Raw genomic sequence first — 22,681 nt, forward strand, 5'->3', positions numbered from 1 at the left:
CTGTTGTGCAGGTTATTAAACAAAATCCTAGTTCTTGGTTAACTTAACTTCTAGATCTTATTTGTGGCCTGTCTTCTGTTTAGGGGCATTATACCAAAACTCTTATCTGCTGTAGGGACAATTACAGTATAAAGGACTGGTTTATGCTTTAAACGTTCAAGACTCAGTACTAAGAAACTCAGCATCAAGACCGTTTAGTGAAACCTCTCCATAACAAGCTTGAACTAAATCTAATCAAATTCAAGTAGGATATTATATTCTTTTTTATATAACAGTATATTACATGGTTGTTTGTTGCTTAATGCTGAGGTAAAACACCTGAAGTATGACAGATAAGAATTCAGACAGAACAATATTCCCCAGAAAATTTTCTTAGAGTACTATTCATGAGTTAACCCACATGTTTCGTGCTGATATTTTGCCCTATACACAATGAGGATATTTTCTTGGAAGAGTATTTGCTCCATTAGCTTTTTTGTCACTGTTTCATGATGGTATGTTCCTGTAGGTGATAAACAGCTTTTACAGACTTCTTACTGTGTTGATGGTGGGGTTTCTGAATCCCAAGCCATGCTCATCTATCTATTCAAGGAGATAATCACCTCATTTCATTTATGACACTGCAAACCACTTTTCGCTGTTTTGAAGTAGAGAAGCAGTATGACAACATTCGATTTTAAGGGACCGAAGAACTAATGTTTAACAGACCTGAAGCTTGTTATATTCATTTAGCTCTCCAGGAGTATCTAATGTAACATGTCTAGTGACATACAGCCCAACAACAAAACTCTTGTTTTGTATTGTTAGCAGTAGTTTTTAAATTGAAAATTAACATAAACTCTAAATATTATTAATTGTGTAAAGGTTAATCTCTTCACAGTGCTAGGCAAGTATTTGCATTTGGGTGATCAGGAGATAATACAGGATTCTCTTTTCCAATGGATTTTTCCTTCCTGACTGTTTGAACACGCTTGCTCTCTTTCCAATGCAAAATTTTGATTTTTCTGGACAGTTATCATTGTACTTCTTCTGAACCTTACTGAGAGGATGGAAAATACACTAAGGAATTTCTTGAGCTGTTGGACCTTCTGCTAACAAGTAGCAGAGGTCTGATGAGCTTTGCGGCCTGGCTTGCTCACATTTCCTTTGAAGGAAGATCGGGGTGATTGAATCCTGTGTAAAAAGCATACGTGACAACCTCTCTGTGACTTATAAATAAGTTGATACCTTGGCTGAGACTTTCAGTGATCCCTTAGGAATTTAGGCCCAAATTCTTAAAGGGATTTATGCACCCAGTTCCTGTTAAATTCCATTTTATTTCTTTACAATATTGTCACTGAAACCAAGGGAATTAGGTTTAGGAATCCTTCTCAAGGTTTGGATCACAGGTGTAAACTTCCGTTGGGCTGTTTCTTTTAGGTTTATGTGGTTGTTTCAGCTTTATTTTCAAATAAAGATGGATTAATTTGGTAATATGTATTGACAAGTATGTTTAAAGAATTAAATTATTGGAATTATTTTAAAAATGTATTTGCAGATCAAATTTTTTGAAAAATGTCAGTTTCTTCAGACTACCAAACTAAGAGGAGCTTTTAGCGTAAAACTTTTTTTTTTACTTTGCTTACTTTAGGGGATTTTTGGTGTCCAAATATAAATATATATTTGTGTACATTTGTGATAGGTCATTAGCTACTGAGACTCATGGGATTTGGAAGACTTGAGGTCATGCAGCAACCACGAGAATTCCTTTTTTACCATGCTTGTTTGAAACTGCACACAGGCATTTAGTACCTTCCCAAGCCTGAGTAAAAAATGTCCAGAGGTATTTAAAACTGTGAAGAGTTTCAAAAGACAAAATTTCCATTTATACCATTGTAAACTGTGTAATTAAATCCAATCTCCAATTGGGATTATGTAATTCAGAGAATATTGAACATCCCTGCTTGCCTCAGGCTGTCTAGAGGACTATATTGCCCACAATTAAACAGATGAATGCACAAATAAGGATAGGCATCCTTCCAAACAGTTCTATCTATATTTAGCAAATTCTTCTCATTTCCCTCTCTGTAGGAGGGTAGTGATGTTGGTAACCTTAATATTGGCCAACAGAACTGTGAATGTCTTAAGCCCTATCCTGCAAGATGTTTTCCTTTCCCATGTTATTTTGACCTTGTATTTTTTTCCCTTTCTCTTGGATTAAATCTTTTTACGTCCTAAATGAGATATTAGCTTCATGATCTCCATCTGATTACAGAAATAAGTAAAAGAGAGTTCTCTGTGCCACAAAGGACTAGAAGGAACTTGAAAATTTCACCAATTAAATGTTCTGAAATTTATGAAAGGTATAACTAAGTGGGGCGGTACAAAGATATCTCCATTTTATGGAGATATTTCTTTTTATGGAAACCAAAACTATAGATTCTGTAACTTTTTACCTCATTTTATGTGTCAATATTTGAAGGACTTCAAAGCCCCTTGTTAAAATACAGCAAGCTTTCTATGTAACATTACCTTTAGAAAACACTGAATTCACAGTTTGTCAAGTTTTCTTAACTGGTATTTTCACTTTCCTTTCTTAAACTTCCATATTATCCAAATAAGTATTAAAGTTGATGCTGGAGCTGGCAGGCTTGAAAGATGCAGCCTAATTCACAGTAAAATCTGCATGATTTTCCTAAATAAATGACTGACTTCAATTTATGAAAACAGGAATAACTGTTTAATCTCGTACTTGCTACATGGAGGTGTTGTGTTTCAGTAGGGAGTCCTTGTAACTGTTAGATTTGTGAAGTAACTGGTGTGAATTATATCTCCCCCTCCCCCCCTTTTTTTTTTCTAGTTGTGAAAGAGAAGTATTCCAAACTCCCATCCACTTAAGGCCAGAACAAGACTAGACACAGATTTTCATTTAATTAATTTTTTTCCTTCTGTGTTTTTATCAGGAAACAAGTTGTTTAATTCTAATTTATAAATAATAATCTTTAGTTGTTGAATTTACCACATTGTTTGGCATGTGTCAGAATAAGATGCAAAAGCTTATGTTGCAATGAATCAAAGAAATAGAGCACTGAGAGAAAAAGCTTTGGAACTAGAGGGACAGAAAACAAGTCAAAGCAAGTTAAATCATAAAGACCTGTGAGATCATCTGATCCATCTTTTGCAAGATTTCTCCATATAGCATACAAAATCTTTGCTTCAAACTGTAATGTTGTGTAGTAATTCAAGGAGGAGACCACGAATTTCATTCCAGTCCCACTTCTGCTAATTTTAGAATAAGTTATTTCTCTTGCCTCTTTGCTGTTTTTACTTCGGCTAGCCTACTTCTCAAGATTTAAGTGTTCAAGGGCAGTGATACTGCTCCTGGGACAGTAGGCTATGATGAACTGTATAATACTCATTTCGGTAATACAATGCTTACCGTGGGATATGTCATATTCCCTGTGTCAGCTGCACCTCTGAACCTTGTCAGTCTGGGACAGTAGTCTGCGTCTAGCATTTCCTTCCCTTTCTTATACTGAAGGAAAATACTGTTTCCCTTTCTTTCAAGTGTGATTTTGTATAGATTCCATAATCTTCATCTGCGTTCCTACAGCTACGTGCCTGGCTTTGATCTCTTAGGAAAATAAAGTGATTTATAGTCACTACATCTAAAAGACTATTCTCTAAGCTGCCAGCATGTTATGCCATTCCTTTGTCATCACAGAAGCCTGAGCTGCAGAGTGAGCAAATGATTTCCCACTGGAACTCTGACCGAAGTTTAGCTGTGTGGGCTTTGCTTTGAGTCTGGACAGCTCTGCTCTTCTCCTGCCTTTTGAACATCATCTGCATCATGCCAGCTTCCCGAGAACTGGTCATTCTGGTGCTTAAAAATTTCTCTATACTTCAGCTAGCTTATTTGGTTTTTATTTAGCCCGTTCATGTTGGCTTGGTCTTGTGCTTCAGTGGCTCCTCTTTTTTTCTGTCTCTGAGAATTGCATGTTTAGTCTGTTTGGTGAGGACAGCTCTGCCTCCTTTCAGCCTTTGTTTTGCTGGGCTAAATAATCCAAACTCTTATTCTCTGCTCATGAAATAGCTAGTCCATTCCCGGGTAGTTTCAGTAGTATGTGTTTATGCGGAGTTAATCTTTCTCTAATGTGGATCTCTGGAGTATTGTACTGAATTGCAGGTGCGGTTCTTCTGTTGTCACATGCACTGGTATTAGCAATTCCTGCCTTCTACTGAAAATGCTTCACTGTTAGATCTTAGTGTTACGTTGCCCTTTCTCACATACAGCTCTCCCAGTTCTTACGTAGTTGACTGGTACCTATTTTTTTTTCCTTCTCTCCTGAAGTAATCTAGGCTAGGTCTACCATTTCTAAGCTTAATGAAAATGTATGCGTCTTACAAAAGAAATCTTTTTGGTTCTCAGCTAAAATCTAATATAGTGTGGGGTTTTTTTGCTTTTTCCATCAGACTTGATGAAGGGTTTTGTATGAAGAACCAAGCACTAGAGACTAAACAGTAGCTTAGATAAATAGGGAATATCCCAACTAACACTCAAATAAAATAGCTAAGCTTTATCCAAGAGGGAGTATATACTGCTCTACTCCTTTTCTCAGCACTGTGATGTTTCTCTTTCATTGTGGTCAGTCTGAGAGAGGATTCTAGTAACACTAGCCGTTTGAGGACCCAATGTCAAGAAAAGGAGGAGGGATTTATGTGGGCTAAGAGGCGACCCAGGGAGTGTTCGAGAACACTGGTGTTCTAGCCAGGGAACAGAGAGACTGAGGTGGTTTTCTCCAGCAGGAGATGGGCATTAATTGGACTGGGAGAACTGCAACAATTGGCAATAAAGATTTTAAACATAAATAAGAGTATGTATTGGCTTTTTATTGGTTTTATCTTTTGTGCTACAGGCTTACTAACTGTGTGATAATGAATAAGTGCTGCTGCATTTTGAAAGTGCCATGTTTTACTTTATTAAACAAATGGATTGCTGATCCCTGTGATGAAAGAATCTAGAGGTGCCAAATGCAGCTGTGTCTGTGGCAGTAATGCAGCTGGGAAAGGGAGCCTGCAGGCTAGAGGTTTGGTGTCCATGGCATTGTGCTGTGTGGTTCCACCCATGGGGCAGGAAGCAAGGCCTGTGGGAGAAGCCTTTTAGCACTTGAGAAGCCTAAAAAAATAATCTAGGTCATGGTACCACAAAAGAAGGGAAAGACTAATAAAAATTACAGAATAAACACAAGTATTTCTTGTGAAAAGAGCTTGAAGTCTAGGGGAAAGCAGCTGGTTCACGAAAGAAAGAGTGCTATTTTTTAATTTCATTTTTAATGTGTCTTTTTTTAAGGAGTAAACCAACATATTTTGGTATTGTAAAAGCTTCAAAACTAGTAATACAGATATCTCTTAAAGAACAGAGCTATTGTTTCAAAGTAGACAAGCTTTGGAGCTGTAATCGATAGGAAGAGTCCTGATCTTTGTAGAATGTTTAACTCTGGTTAACTTCAAATGGATAAGTGATGTAGAGATCTCGGAAGCTTTACTGTCTGCATAGTAGGTCAATTAAGAAAACTAGAATTTCACATAGTGTCTGACTTAAATGAGATTTCTATTGTCAGTAGATCTATTAAGTACATCTGCATGTATCCATGAGACTGCTGTACAGAGAATATAATTATTTTGTTTACCATTTTGAGATTGATGTGAATGGAATCAATACCATTTACTTTGCTTTTCGTTACTGAAGGCATCTGAAATGTTGACCAACCTTATCTTACTCGTGTCAAACACATCACAAGGCCCTTATATACACACCATTTGACCTTCTAGGACATTCTTCAAAGAACAGGCAGGCTTAGAATGTCACTTTTTTCTCACTTGAAGAAATTAAATCTAATTAGGAGGATCCTTCTAATACAATGTAGATACAGATTACAGGTGCACACAGATTACAGTCCAGTTTCATTCTGGATTCTTCTGTGGAGAGTCCAGAATGAAAACAGCTGTAATGAAGAAGGAGGGGAGGGGGAAAGATGCTGAAATAGGCTGACTTATTTTAAAGTACAAGATTGATAACTTAGTGACTTTAGTAGCTGCACAGATATAAAATATTTACAGCAAGTTGGAGAATTCTAATGGGGAAAAGAAATCTCTCAAGGCATTTTCTTCTAGAGAATATAAAATGAGAAAGGAATTATGCACAAATATAACAATAACACAGTTTTAGTATTAGTGATCAGCAGCCTGATATTAATTTCTCTCTTCTTCACACAGATGTATTTTGAGTGAATACACCTGAACTACTTACATGTTTTAAGAGGACAGTCATGAACAGACATGACTTTTCCTCGGGAAACCTTTGGCATTGTATTTCTTACAGCAAATATCATTGAGACTTTTTGTAATAAAGAACAAAAAAAATATGCTTGTGCATTCTTGTCATATCACATGAAATCAAGTGACTGATTTCCGATAAAAATCTCAAGAGCACCGAGTTTATACAGGTTTCTCCCAGTTCCACCTTGGAATAGCTGCCTGCGTGCATTTTTGGAGGCAAGGAATGCTAATAGTAGATGCTTCCTGAGAAACTGATTGTTTAAAATATCTTTGACAGTGTGAAATTGAAAGAAACTTATCAGGTATATACAATAACAAGACAAAACCCAATTGGTTTAAAGTAGGTGCAATATCCAGGAGTAAAAATGTATGTCTGTTTTGTATGTCCTTGTGTGAGGAGGGAACTCAGAGCCGTCATTGGAAGATGAAGGAATCTCTGCATTATCGGGCCCAGAGGCCATGCTGTGTCATTACTAATGTATGCAGGCCTGTTCAGTAAATTTCATGGTTATACATCTCACTGCCGTTTTCAGAGCTTGTTGATTTAAGCAGCTCCCACTGATCAAGAATCCTATGACAGGCAGCACAGCCTAATATGCTGATAGGCACCAAGTGGAGAAGTCATTATTTCCACTGAAAACTGAGGAAAAAAAATTACTGTAAGGGTGAACTGAACACTGGAGCAAGTTGCCCAGAGAGGATGTGGAGATTATATTCCCGGAGATCTTCAAAACCATTCAGGAAAAGATCCTGAGTGACTCGCTCATAACTGACTCTGCTTTGAGCAGGAAGATTGTACCAGATGATCTCCAGTGGCCCTTTCCAACCTCAACCATCCTGCGATTCTGTGAAAATAAGATGGTTAATAGTTGAATATCCTTCTAACTATTGTCTTCTACAAGAAGATGCAAAGTTGCAAGGATTCTGATGGTGCAAAGGGCAGGCAAGTCCATAAAGGAGTTTCAGGGATGCAAGACAATCTCCTTCACGTTTCTCACCAGTGAGTAGAAGCCATCAGTGAATCTCCCAGCACAGGCAAGGGCTGTGGAGGGACAGCTGGGTGGGCAGAGCTGTGGTCGGGCTGGGATGTGGCTCCCGTTCTGAGGGTACCATTAGCAGCTGTGTTTATGAAACTCCAATTTGTTTGGTTTTTTTAACCAACTTGGTTGTATTCATTTAAATTAGCACTTAAAGTCAAACTTCTGCCTGTAGTGAAATAAAGGATTTTAAAAGCTATATTTAAATTTAAAGGCTTCTGCTGTCACTTTATACAGATGGCTTCAAAGCATATTGAATATAATCTTCTAATGAGTTTTGGCTTTGCCAGTAGATGCATGTTTCTTCCATTATCTTGTTTGTTTCTATTTGGTATTTTGTACTTTGTGAGTAATATTTGCAATTACTTTTCTACAATACCATGTTAGTAACAGCAGCAGGAAGCCATAGTTAGCTCAGCTGGAACATTTTGGCCTCTAGAGTTCTTGTTATTGCATTCAGAGAAAGAAATAACTGCCTGCTTATCTTTGTGGTATTCTGTTCCCTTCTTCCTCTCGTCCTCTTTTCTTGTTCAGTTTTGCTTTATGGGTTAGACTTGAGACAGATGGTAGGAATAGTACATCCAAGTTGATTGTAACAGATATTGTCTGACATTGACGTGTCTGTATCTAGGAAGATGAAAACAATGGGCAGTAAATATTTTGGACAAGCTGAAAGAAGTTGCTAAAATAATTCATAATTGTCTTGTCTGTTAAACTGGGTAAACAAAGCGAAAATTATTTCCTTTTATTTATGCACATTTTTGAAGAGCCTCAGAATTGCTGTGCTGGTGCATTGAGCTGTATTTCTGCTCAGTGCTTGCTGCTTTTTGTTGACATGTTGAACGTCACCTGTAACTTCGGTCAGTGCAATCCTCCTGTTGAGAGAGTGGTATTGTGGCACAGTCCTGGGACCAGAGCTCTGTGCTTGGCTTTCACCTCTACAACTGGTCTGCATTAACGTACCTTGAGGACATATTTGTAATATTAAAATAAAGGTGCTTAGCCTTTGTTTAAAAATCATGTCTCTGTGGAAATAGGTTACCTAATGAGCATGTTCTACTCATCTCATGGGGACAAAGCCTGAGCTGTTAAATCTGTGGCAGCAAAACGAAACACATTTTGAACGAAGTCATCATTTTCAGCATCAATAGAAGGTCATGCCCTTGTCAGCTGGTGTTGTCTCAACATAAGGTTCCAGTCAGAATTGGCAGCATTGTGCTTAGAGCTGTTCTTTAAGAGACCTTCACCTCTTACTATGTTTGGAACTACTAATATGGTGGGTCTTTTGAATATTTACAAGAGACTTATAAGAGCCCTTACTGCAATTTTCAGAGTATGTACTTATTCGTTCTTGGTAACTGGTTGGCAGAAGGAGGTTTCTTCAAGCTTATGATACAGCACTAGATGAAGTGCTCTTTTCCCATCGTTTCTTCTCTCCTTAGTGTTGTGTGTTATTTGGCAAGTTCAAAATACAACTCCACTTGCACTACTTCTGTAGTTTCAGTGTTGGCTTGGTTCTTGAGAAGGGTTCCAGGACCTGGAGTTTGGCAGACGGAACTTTTTACACAAGGTTAGAAGTGAAGACTGGAAATCTTGTTCTCTTGCTTTGCTGCTTGACTTACCTGGTGTTTTGCTCAGCTGTATTGTACAAGGATATCCAAAATCACACTACATCCACACCCCTTGCAATTTTAAGAGTACGTTATTGCAAAAAGTTGGGGATATGTTTTAATATCAGGTGATAGTTCTCATCAAGAATTGCTCTAGCTGATCTCTTTACAGTGCATGTATCGTATGCTCGAATTTCCCTTCACATGAGTCAGATGCTGAATAGTGGTTAGTTTTTAATCAAGTGAAAATTACCAGAACGTGGAACAGACTTTTTGAGCTTTGTTGCTCAAAAAAGAGGAGAAGTTATAACATACATAGATTATGTTGTAGATAATTATAATTTCTTCATGAAACCTTCCTAGGTGCTACAGGCATGTATAGGTAGCAGGGTACCCAGATTTGTGACTCAAGTGACATCTTGATTTATATTGAAAACATGAATTCAAATGGGTTGCCATTCAGCTTTTGATTTTCTTACCCAGTGAGATTCTTAATGGTGTGTGGGTTTTTTTGTTTCGTTTTTTTTTTTTTATAGGCCATAATTTTCCACTTTTTTTTAAGAAGTAGAAGCTTTTAAAATGGCTCATACAGAGTTGCCATACTTATTTAAAAATAAATTTAGAAGGGTCAGTTTAGGATTTGCTGCAACGTTTTAAAAATGAATCAAGCTATTAGAGGCATTTTTTAATCTGTAATATTACCCCACTGATGTCTGTTTAATATTATTTCTGATTGTTATCGCTGTTTGCATTTCTTTTTGGTTAGGGGAAATTATGTGTTTATATTTTTTTGGGGAAAAATTTTTAACAGGGCAAGCAATGGCAAGCTTTTGCTTCCAACCCCTGGATTGAATTGCTCAGCAGGCGAAGCCTGAATTGCTAATAAAAATGAAACTTCTGAGGAAAATTCTTGCCTGAGGTTGGATTTGTACTGATTCAACACACTACTTATGATTCTGCCATCTCCTTCGCTGCTGCTTCTGGAACAACATGACCCCTGTAATGAAATTTTATTTTGTGACAAACTGAATTTCCGTCTACGTGCTCTACTTGCTAGCATGTTTCATGATTGGGATGAGGTTTTTCCTTTGTTCTGCAGTACTTAAAAGTATTTACTTATCAGAGTTGAAGATAAATACAGCATCCTGTTTACTAATTAGATACATTTTCATCAAGTGTCATCTTAAAGCCACTAGAATTGCGGTATTAAGACATAGTGTTGCCTCATAACTTGTAAATTGTGAAATGAAACATAAAAATTACTGTGGAATGTGAAGGCACACATGGAGAATATATGGGATTTGTAAGGCAGCCAGATGTGACTGGGTTTACAAAAATGGGGAAAAGCCCCAAAGTCTTCCTTCGTAAAAGCAGTCTGCAGATAGCTTTGTTCATATTTTTCAGGTCTCTTAAAAAAAATAAGTCCGTTTCTCTGATATAAAAAGCTATTTTTCGCATTGAGTGCACATACATCTATGGATCTGAGTGTAAGTAATTTTTTACTGGTATTAGTGGGTTTGGGTTGGGCCTTGTGTGTGAGCACTCTTCATTGAGGACTGTGACCCACACCTACACCCCCCAGTATAGAAACCATTCTTGTATGTACGTAACAGGTGTTAAGTCATTGAAATCAAGCGTATGATCCAGAAAAAAATATATTTAAGCAAAGAGATAATAAGGAGAAACATCTTGGCTATTTTGCATCTTGTTACTGTACACTCAAATGATTTTTAGGTTTAGTGATCCAGAGATTTCAGTAGAAACTTGGCTGCATACTAGAGCATTCAAACCAGATAAGGAATTTCTACCACGAACGTTGATTTCAGGAAGCGGGAACTCTAGAGGCTGATGAAAGCCTTGACTTGGCTGGTTTGAGCTAGGGATAGCAGGGCAGTTTTGGCAAGCGTTTGGGCTGCGGCGCTGTGTGTAGAGTTGTGCCATTGCTCAGGTCAACAAGGCATTAGTCACATTAGTTACAGAATTTCTGTTCAGAGTTTGATCTGTCTCTTATGTTTTTCAGGGATATCCATAACTTTGTGTTATGTGTGCGAGTTGTGCTTTCTGAACAAGGAAAGGGGCCTAACAACTTGCCTGAAAGGGGTGGTAAGACTTGTCAAAATTTCCTTACTTATATTTGTATTTTATTAACTCCACATGTTCATGTCTGTGAAATCTAGAAGGCAAAATTATTTCTAATTTAATCCTTCTTGCTGTTTACTGTTCCAGTCTCACAATTGTCATTCTTTACCCAACAATAAAGTGATGAAAGATTAAATTCTTTTTATAGTAATAGTATTTAGTGGCTTTTTTCTCAAACAGTAGGACTATTGAACTGAGCACGGCTAAAATATGCAAGAGTTTGAATTAGTCTGCTTGCAATAGCAAGCCACTGCATAAAACCAAACGTTTGCATAATCAAAATGTAGAATAACTAACTACATATAATGTAACTCATAATAAACTTCCAAAACTTTATAAATGGACCTTTTAAAAATGTTTTGTTCTGCTGCTGTCCTACTTTTAGAGGAGAGGTGAACTGGCTTCCCCCGTCCTCACTGCCTGCTCTCAGCCACTCTGGTTCGTCACTTCATTTGTGGTGGTTCTCTGAGCTCTCTGTGCGGGAACCTGTGGCAGGTGACTGTAACACGGGTATAAATTCTACTTGTGGGATGGGATGGCTGGCTTTATGCAGCATCTGACCCTTCTGCTAACGTATTGGTTTTAAGTGAAGGGCCCTTGTCAGAACAGTATCGTCAGCGTAGTCAAAGACCAAGCAGTTTATTGATTTGTGTGACTTCTGATGACTTGGGAAGTCATTCCTGCGAGAACTGACCAGACAGAAGTGTTCTTACACAAGGAAAAGCCATTTACGTTGGGATAAAGGAATATAATTTTAAAAAGTTCATCTTTTAAATGACTAAAACCAGAAGACAGTTGTATACTTGCTAAATGAATAAAATCGATAGAATAATTCAAACTTTTGAAAGCCTTAATTTTCTAATTTAATTTCTTTTAATGGCCTGTTTCTAAGTTCGTTTTAGGGAAAGCAGAGTTTTGGGTGAAAGATAGGAATACGGTTTACACAGTACAAGCAAACCTGAAAGTTACTGCTTCTTAATATCCTAAACAATATAGAAGCGGTGGGAGGTTTTTTAGGAGACTTTTCACCGTAACAGTCATCCGTAGGTGAAATTTGTAGTATTTAGAGCAAAGGAAAATAATTGTAGGGGTGAAAGGGAATAAAGTGACAAGAACTCGGAGGAGTTAACCTCTTACCAAACAGCCTCACTACATGTTCAAAATTAGGAAAAAAGTAGCAGGCAATCAAATGAGATGCTGTTTGTAGATAGACGTGCAAGCTGTTATTATTCTGCAGCATATTTGTGAAGTAAAGGAATGTACAACTTTGAAAATGTTCCTGCTCCTTCTACACTGAAGAAAGAGCAGTAATTGTGCTGTCATTACCAAAGATGTTTTTTACAGAGTTCATGACTAAGACTGATTTGCTTGTTTCAGAAGTGAGGTGTGCTGTGTACTCATCTTAAGGAGTATGTCACCCTTCATCAGGAGTGCCATGTGTTTTCAGAATGATGGTGCTCTCAATTTATTGCTTGTCAGCCCTGCAGAATGCTGGGTAGTTCCTTTACAAGTGCAACTCCTTGGCTGAGACTGCTCACTTATAAAACAATTTTAGGCTTATTTTGATTGGTTATTGATTTGTGGCTTTTAATGATAAAATAGAATTGCATTTTTTTTTGCAATAAAGTGTTGGTGCAAAATATGAAAAGTTGGAGCCATTTGGAACTGCTCTTACTCCCACTGAGGTCAGCGGCAGAATTTCTGTGGCTTTCAGTGGGAGTAACATTATACTGTCTGAATGTGAAGACTTTTCCTCCTCTTTCAAAAAATGCTTATAGTAGTCTGCTATAGCTGGGGTTACATGAAGACTAAGTAACTGTTGTACTACTTGATTATGAAAAAAAGATATTTCCTAAGTAGGAGACAGAAGTTTTAACCATTTCTGTTACTCTGGCATATTGATTTATTTTTTTTTAAAATACCTGCGGCTCTGAAAATCATTGCACCATAAAAATTGGTTATCTATAACTATTTTGCTTATATCATCCAGTGTGTTTTATTATATTGTATGCAGGAGTAGGTCTAAACAGACAGAGTGCCTTCTTGCGAGACAAGAAATGGAGAACTGCAGGATGAATACTTACTGGAGCAATGGTAGACATGGCTAAATTCTAGTCGCAGATGTTACTGCTCATCTAAACGGGGAATCTAGATTAGAGAGAAAGCATGTGATTTTGTGAAGAGATGTAGAGTTTTCAAAACTGTGTATTAGTTCTCAACTCTTAATGAAAGCTTGATATAATATTATTAGTGGCATTTTCATAATGTCATTTAAGAAAAAGAGTAAATATTTTTTTCAAAGGTGAAGATTTCAAAGAGCAAGATACTGTATTTGCTAGGCACTAACTTTCATTACGAATTTCTCTGCTCCTCCCCAGGAGATACTATTACAAGTGAACTTGTCATAAAAGCTTCTAGCCAATGGCTGCCCAGAAATGATTTGCCAAACATTAAAAATACCTGCCTTTTCAGAAATTAATACTAAACAGATATTTCCAGACCTGTGGTTGTGTGATTTAAATGGTCAGTTTTAATTGCAGTGTGCAAAATGGAGTTGACTTGATTTGAAACATTTTCCAGGCTGCCAGATTTCAGACCTGAGCTGTCCAGAACATGTGGGTTTTTTCTGTTATAAACATTTTTTCCTTGTAATTAATTTTTTTCCCCTAATTCATTGCTCGTAGATTAATGTTTGCTTATTTCAAGTTTCTGCCATTTTTTCTGGAACAATCAAGAATGATTAATTTGTCGTGTTTAATTGATGGATTGCTCTAGATTAATCAAACTCCTACTTAATAGGCTGATATTTCTTGCAAGTAAGCTATTTTTTAAAAAATTGTCTGTAGTTAAGTTTATTATAAAATTGTCTTGGGCATGTTGGATGCTTTGTCACGCTTGGGAAGTGCAACATACGACCCAAATACTCAAATGACTGAAAGATAGCATTTTGGTTTATAAACATTTGCAGCATAAACAAATCTGAGCTAAGTCATTTCAGAAAGGAATTTCCCTTCCATGTAGTGTATATTATACATAGACATTAATTAGTGGTTTTTCATATGTAGCTCTTGGAAATTATTTTTATCTGGTTTATCTGACACCAAGTTTATTTGTCTTGAATTTGAACTTCTACTATTGTCTCTGCATGACATGGTTTACAAACCAAGTCTGATGATTTACTCTGTGTTGTATGCCTGAGAATTTACTTCTACGTGATTATCGTGAGTTAATGCTCATAAAAGCCTTGCAGAATTGCTGATGATTCCTGACTTTGCCTTCATTATTACCCACAGAATTCTAGTGCTTTTGATGTTGTTGAGTGGATTTAAAAAGGAATGTTGGGTTCTTACATATAATACATATTATTAATTGCATGTATTTCTGATAGTCTCATTTGGAATCATTTTATAATTCCAAATTAAAAATGGTTACTTGTTGAAAAGCCTGGGGAACTTGCCTGGGTGCTGCGTATGACCTGGCATGGTTTATGGGTGACTGTGTGGTCCAGGCAGCTGGAGTTGAACTCCTCCCGTGGAGCTGTGCGAGGCCCGGGCTGTTGGTTGCTGTGATGCTGGAGCCGCTGCCCTCCGAGCTCAGGTCTCCTCCGGACGGTGGTGCCAATGGCAAGGGCAAGCCTGGCGCTCTGCAGCAGCGGCACAGCAGGCTGAGGCTATTTGCTTTCCTCCAGTTCACTGTGCAGCTACCTATGCACTAACAGAAGACAGGCTGTAATACCACAAATTGTATTTTATGGTTTGATCAGGTAGGGCTTAATAAATTATAAGTCACTTTAGGGAGTATCAGAACTACTGGAATTCTGATTATCAAAACAGGCAGGTTTTTTTTAGTAGGGTGTAGTTAATTGATTTTTTTGACATGGCGCATATAACCTGCTTATTAGTAAAAAGCCTTGCAAAAGTACTTATCTGTCTGAAGTAGAATTTCATTGAATTGCCTGGATAAGGTTGGCCTTGAAAGTGGACTTTCACGTAGCTGAAGTCTGTGTGATACTTTATTAGGTGTCTTCTTGCTTTCTACTTCATGGCTCAGAGAAACCTTGCTTCATCTGAAATGCATTAGTATTCAAAATTTGTATGCTGTTCTAGAAAAAAGACACAAAAGACGGATAATCTGTAGACAGTATATGCATGTGGAAACATGCTAATGTACACCTATCAAAAAGAGTCCTTCATCTTTGCACACCTTAGTATTGAAAACAAACATGTAACTTCTGATCCTTAAGATCTGCGAATGTTTCCATTCTGGTTAAACATACGGTGTAACTGCTCTGTGGTGTCTTTGCTGGCAAATTCCCTGAAGCCATACTGAGTTTCCCCATGTGGATCCAATTGGGAGATTAAAAGTTTAGGATTTAATCTGTACTTCCATAGCACAAGTCGCAGTAGGCCTTCTTAGTATTCACCCAGTGTTCTTGGAGACATCTCTGGCAATACTGGAGTAATATTGGCATGGTCTGTTAAAACTACAGTGAATAAAACTTTAAGACTCAATCTCTTGATTTACACTTCTTACGGCAACATCTAATAGAATCGGCAAAGCGTAAATGTTAGACAAATTTTCTCCTTTTATTTAGATCCATTAAAATTCCTTCCAAGCAGATAAAGGAAACTTAGACGATGAAAAGAATTAAACATAAATATAAAGCGTTAACTTAGAAACATCCTACCATACCTGCTCCTTCATATGTCGTGCCCCCCCCCCGAAATGTATCCTCATCAATTAACTTTAAATTGCAGAACAGATACAGATGCAATTGAAATGCAGCCATTTTCCACTGCTGCACCATGCCATGGTGACTTTTTAAATTGTTGTTTCTTTCTGTAGGTGTTAAAAAGTTTACTTTGTCCTATTTATGGTGTGTAAATTGGTGCTGTTGGCTTCAACAGGGATGTTCATGGACAAATCTTCCAAAACTGACTTACCAACTTTGCAGTAGAAACTCATTGAAAATTGTCAATAAGAATTGTGCTAGGCTTTGTCCTTGTACAATTTAAAGGGTCTTCCTGTTAAAAACCTGATGACTTTGTTAAATTTTGAAATAGGCTCTTAAAATCCCTACATAGTAATGTCAAGAGTATTAAAGTCTTAATAAAACAATGACCTTTGCCATTTAGATTTAAAGCTGAATTTTCCCTCCATCTGGAGGGTTACACTCGCAGAACTGCGGAGGTGCTTTGTCCTGTGAGAGTTCTGGCAGGGATTGTTTCCCTGAAACAGCGCCTTCAGAAACAGAGGGAAATGTGCCCTGATGCATCTCGGAAGCTGAAGGCATTGCTTGTTCCTCCTCTTTTGCCTCACTGGAATTCCAGGAATCGCTGCCACTTTAGCATCGCCCACATCAGTAGAAAGGAGACAGTTTCTTGCAGCTGCTCCCTACCATTGCAGAGATGGATCTCGGGCATTTTTGATGGGGGATATGAGGGCATATTTATCTCATTAAAGTGATCATTAGCATATTCTTACATTGACATTCAGCATTTTCCTTCGTCTGATTAAATTGTAGCCTGTTGTATGGTAATTCTTTTGCTTTCCCGAAGTGTTTCTCCTTAAGATAGCTGTAGAGAATCAGAAGTCAGTGAGCTGGATGACAGCTGCTCGTGTCCCTGCTCATTGCAGGGGGCTGCACTAAATGACCTTTAAAGGTCCCTTCCAGCCCAAGCCATTCTGTGATTCTGTTCCATGATTCTATGGCAGAAGATTAAATTCATAATGCTGTAATCGAGCACAGCGCTTCCTGAGAATTTCTTCTCTTGGCACTAGGCATTTGTGAAAATATCTGCTGGTATTTTTTTTCACATTTTACTATGTATGTGTATGGGATGTTATTTTGGCACAAAGGTGTAATACTTTATTTGGTGACAGAGAGGAAATTTTCAGCATTCTTGGAGGAAGTTTGGATTTGGTTTGGTAGTTGCACGTCAGTCTCTGGGTATTTATAGATACAGGGGGCAGCACAAGGGCTAGATGCTTTCCAGCATGTGTTAATGCAATAGTATATCTTTCAGGAAGGTTTTTTACAGAGCTGAGTTTGGAAATATGTTTGAAAACAGCCCTGTCACACAAGTCATCAAGGTCAGAAGGGAGAGAAAGTGGAGACTTCAACATTTCAACTAGGGTTTTGTGAAAGGAGCATAGAATGTTAGAGTTTGCTATCTAGTAAACTAGTCTCTTCATGCCTCTTGAACAGTGCTGCAGTAGAGGTGACTCAGTTTCTCCTCTTCCATGACGTGTTTAGCTCCCACTGCTGTCTGGGACTTGAACACTGAACTCATGGGGAGTATACTTGATAAAACCCACCGATGATGGATCGCGAATCTGAAGTATTAAAAGTGGTATCAGATGGAAGCCTGGAGTGCACAATGTGGGGAAAATGCCCTAGTGAGGTTGGGGGTGTGGTGTCGGCACTTGGAAATACTCTACTTGTTGGTGCAATGGAGAACAGAGATTAATTTACTCTGTTTATGGACAATGGAGGCTTTTTTAGTGTTTTGGAAAGGGCCTCTTCCAACTGTGCTATTGACTTTACCACGCTCTGCTACAATGAGCACTGAAGAAACAAGAACAGTTGTTTCCACGTTACAGCAGTTCAGTGGTTTGTGGTGAATATGGGCTTGTTCCTCTGAGTCCTGACTTGGAACACCTTTTAATTTCAAACAAACATCAGCTGGAAAATACTTATTTTGCTGAGCATTGATTAACAGCATCATAACGTGTTTCTGTGTTTAGTAATTTTAAGCTCATTATTTGCAGTTTTGGGAAACTGGTAGCACTCGGTTGTTAATTAAAAAAAAAATAAAAATTATACATCAGGTAGACTAACATTAGGGCCCCAGATCTGGAGATATACAACCTTATCAAAAGCAGACTTTCTATAATGATCTTTGTGTGCCAGTGACATTGTGGGATAAATGCTGCTTTGTGTTTATTTTTTAACCAAGGAAAACTCCACTGATTTATTGGATTTATTCCAGACTTAAAGCACTGTAAAAGCATACTACTGTTGTGTAAACACTTTCTGCCAGCAGGTGGAAATATATATATGCAACTCATCCATTGACTTATTTCTGTCTTTGGCTGCCTGATGCCTCTCCCCCAATCACTGAAGTTGTAGGCTTGTGAAAATGTTATTAAAGACTTGCAACATAATGGATCTCGCTGCGTCAAAATGTGCAAGTTCAGCTCTTTTATGGATGCCTAACTGCTCTTGGAGCTGTCAGCTGTTCCACCTCTCTGCTGTGGCATTGTCACCGAACCTTCTTACATGGTCATGTATTACCTAAAAAGAAAAACTTGTTTCAAATGAGCATTAGCAATACTTTCCATAGAAATAAAAGTGGATAGGAAAGAGGTAATTATTTTTTAAGTATTAGAGGCTGATATCTTCCTGTCCAAAATACTTGCCAGCAGTAATGGTCCTCAACTGAATCAAAGGAATAAAATGGAAAAGGGAATTGTGCAGTCTAGAACGAGAGGAGCAGATGATCATGGGAGGATGATTTTTCATCTGTCTGATGTTAGTAAATTTGAATTGCATATCGAGGCAGATTAGGAAAGGAGCTTACTTTGTGACGGTGAGACTCACAGCTGCAAATATTCCCTCTTGTTTCCCCCCTATTGTCAATGCAGTCACCTTTCCAGGGCTTAGCTGAGAGTGGAAAGAGGATCCTGAAGGAGTTAGTGCCAAAACCTGAAAGTAATAAACTCTTCCTAGGGAGTTCTGTGGTCATGCATAACTCTTCTCCAAAGAGCCGAGGCCAAAGCATCTCTCACTAAGTAAAGACAACAAAGATAAAGGGAAAGAAATCCATATAGTGCTGTCTATATGGGAAAGTTCCTTTGGCTATATATGGGAAAGTTACTGAAATGATTTTCTGTGGTACGTGTTTCTTTGGCCTTGGAACTGTGTATTGCAGTAAATATGCCTGTGTTACAGTACTCATCACACGTAAGGGTGATCTTTGCCAAGGAGTTTGTAGTTAACACAAAGCTTCTCTAGGTTTTTCATGGCATCTTAGCTATTTGGAGTTCAGAACTAGTCATGTCTTGTTGGACAATAGGCCACATTTCATTGAAATTAACTTTGGAGGATGAAGGCAAATGCTAGAAAGGAATTTGGAAGACTCTTCTTAGAAGCATGTGTCTGTGTGATGGTGGAAGCTAGGCATGGAGTAGTACAGGTCTGGACGTAGTCACAAAACAGCTGGAAAAGCTGTTTATTTTTATAAAGAATGATGACATTTATAATACTTATGCCATTCAGTTTGTATTAAAGCTATGTTGAAAGAAGGTAAATACAGAAAATATGTTGGATTTTGAAGCTGACATGCTGCATTTATTTATTATCTTTAATAATAGCAGCAGATACCAATGTGAATTCTCAAATTTGGGAGAGCTTGCTCGTAGATGTGTCGTGCTAGCCAGCGTTCAGGCTGCGCAGATTATTGACTGTCCTCAGTGGGGTGCATAACTAGTCAGGGATGGAAGGAAAGGGTTACATACAAACTAGAGACTTCTCGGGGGGGGAAAAAGTCTTTCCTCACCATGGAATTTGTCAAGCAGGCCCACAGGTGCCGTGGAGCTGTTGGCACTTGACGATGGCCAGTCGCCCACCTCCCATCTTAGCTGGGATGTGGGGGCTCTGGCCTGCCTTTCTTCTGTGTGACACGGCCAGGGCAGGGGAGACCACTGCGTCACGGGGGCATGGGAGCTGCTCACACCCTGCCTCGCTTGTGAGAACACACAGCTCACAGCATAACACTCTTCTCTTCTTTTTTTTTTTTTTTTCTTTTTTTCTCTCCTGCTCAGTAAATATTATAGCTATTTCTTTCTTTGCCTGAAAGAAAACACAGAATTATTTCTCTGTATCCTTCTGATTGAGATACAAAGGGCTTCTTTCCTAGTGTACCACAATTAAATACGAAAAGGTTATCTAACCCTTCTGAGGAAGCTCATTTAAAAAGAAAAGAATAAGAATATTTTCTCTCATTTTTCTCAATAAAAATATGCACAGATTATACTTTGCACCTTGGTCCAAAATCCAGTCAGTTATTTTTATTATGTAAACTTTTGCTAATTTTTACATATAATATAATTCCTTGTCATTTTGAAGAAGATAGCACTGGAAACCAGTGTGTATGGATTTTTTTTTTTGGGGGGGGGAATTTCTTTTGTTTTTTTAAAGCAATTTATTTTGGTGTAATAAAGCAGAAATCTGTCCTCAGTCAGAAACATTTGACCAAATGTGAAATAAATAACCAGACTGTATTAAAGTCTGTGACTAAAATTGTATCTTTTAGTAGGAGTCATCCAAAACTGTAGGTGTAAGATACAGTAGAAAATATTTTATCTTGATCCACTAAAGTCAAGTTAATTGGAAGAAGGGCAGCGCAGGAGAGAGTCGTATTTTGTTTTGTCATATTGTGACCGCGGGGTATTTCAGAATAGTTTGAGTTTGTTAAAAGGCAAATTTTGCTGGAAGGGATAAATGCAGGATTGTGTTTGTCAATTTATAATAGGAGTGGAATTTCATTAGCACTACTATTCATTTGTGTTGTGGGAGGAAGAGTAAAATAGATTCTCATTGACTTAAAATGTCACTGTCTATTCTAGCTGCTGGAATTCTCTGCAGTTTGTTGGCTGAATATATGAAAGAAAATAGGACTATGGGTCAGCCCTGTTCTCTCTAATTAGGATCCTCAGGGTTTGTGTGGGCTTATATGTTTGGGTTTTTTTGTGGTAGTTGTGTAACGTTGTGCTTTTGTCTTTTCTTCTAACGCCCAGGCGCTCTTTGCTTTCTGATAGTGCTTCGTTTTTATTTCTGTAACTCAAACTGCCCTCTCAATTGCAGAAGCATAATTTGTTGTGCCTATACTTCATACCTTTCTCTCCCTGATCTCTTGTAAAGTCCTTGACATTTCTTCCCTTGGTCTATCAACATAATGTTTACATGATTTTCCTGTCCAACTGGTGACTGCCCTTTCTTCAGTGTTTCTCTCAAGCTTCTGTTTATTCACTCCTTCAAAGAGCTCTACAACAAATCTTTTTATCCCTTTCTCTCTTCACATTCATTCTGTCTTCTGCTCCGTCTTCCTAAGCTTTGTTCCTTGTCACAAATTTCACCCTTATAGGGCATAATTTGAAATCAAAGTCTGAACACTGGCAGAAATAATGTTTAAATTCCTTCTTCCAATAACCCCAGAGAAAATTATGCTACCTGGAAAGGATTAATTACTTTTGTTCTCTGTTATTTTTATAGTCAGCATTAATCATTGATACTCACCACAAGTATTGAAGTCCCCAGCTTTGCAGGTCTCTGGGGGAGAATGAAGTCTCCCTTCAAACACCTGGGCACTAGTTCCTCCTTGATTCAGAGAGAAGAGTTTCATGTCTTTATAGTAGCAATTATTAATGGTAGTGTGTTAAGACAGGAGGTTTTATTTCTTTAATTCCAGAACAGCATATATCAGACATAAACAACTAAAAATACAGGTACAGTTAATCCCTTAAGACTGTTTTATAGTAGGTAAAGTCTAGAACTCCCTATTTTAAATATGCCTTTAGTTGAACTACTGCTTCTCAAAATATTTCCACTTATCTCTGAAGTCATAATTATGGCATTCATCGTATTTGAATATAGTTGCTGAACTTTGCAGTCTGTTCAAGTCGTGGGACTTAAGGAATTAATCTCAGCTATTGCTTTTCTTGCCTACTGGAACCTGCATTTTGGACCCTATCTCCTTTGGTTTTTATCAGTTATGGTGTAATGTTTCTAACGGGGCCGTCTCCTATGTGTAGAGTATTACTCTAAAATGGAGAGAGACGTTTACAAAATAATAACCAAATACCATGTACATGGTTATGAGGCTTACCTTTATCAGCTGCACAGAGATTTCTGGATACAGCAACTGCAACAGCTGCATGTTATTCCTATTGTAGACAAAGTCTCCTAAATTATTCCACCTCTTTAAGAAATGAAATGACATGATCTACAAAATGAGGAAAAATAGTATCTCTGCACAACAATGCGTAATTGATAGTTGCCAAGTGTTTGAGATGCTCTGTAACTACCCAGCAATACCTTCTGTAAAGCAAATATTTATTCTACTAGATGCAATATCAGTGAGTGGATTGGTAGAAGAGACCAGTAATACATGGATGCATATTTAACATGCCCGAAAAGAATTAAAACTTGCACAGAAGAAATTGGGATGTTTAGAGACTTGTGCTCCTGGTAGATGACCTTATGAAGCATTTTCAAAAGCCTGATAAGTGCAGTCCACTACAGATGCATTAGCGTGCTCACTGTGTACCGCCGATCACTCTGGAGTTGGGACAAAGCTTTGAAAAAATGTAGGACTATATAATAATATTGCTCTGTGTGCCTTTTTTGAATGTGTGACCTCTTGATGGGAAAGAACCACACATCTGCACTCTAAAGTAGATATCCTCAATTTGGAATTAATTGGTAAAGAGTTGCTAAGCCCAATCCTTTTCTGTCACAACCATGATGTTTTTTATATATAAAATATATAAAATATATTTAAATGTATCGAGCTT

At 37.8% G+C, this 22,681-nt stretch overlaps 1 protein-coding gene across 10 annotated transcripts in view; it reads left to right on the forward strand.

Moving 5' to 3' along the window:
* Positions 1–22,681, forward strand: part of ARVCF (ARVCF delta catenin family member) — a 269,139-nt gene that overhangs the window by 9,484 nt on the left and 236,974 nt on the right. For 8 of the 10 annotated variants that reach the window (XM_074606704.1, XM_074606709.1, XM_074606705.1 and 5 more), the window contains one exon: positions 10,986–11,068. The exons of the other annotated variants lie outside the window; for them this stretch is intronic. The gene's annotated coding sequence lies outside the window, so the exon portion shown is untranslated. The remainder of the gene's footprint in view (positions 1–10,985; positions 11,069–22,681) is intronic. 10 annotated transcript variants of the gene reach the window in all.

This window comes from Larus michahellis, chromosome 13 (assembly GCF_964199755.1).
Source record: "Larus michahellis chromosome 13, bLarMic1.1, whole genome shotgun sequence".
In the NCBI taxonomy this organism is placed as follows: Eukaryota; Metazoa; Chordata; class Aves; order Charadriiformes; family Laridae; genus Larus; species Larus michahellis.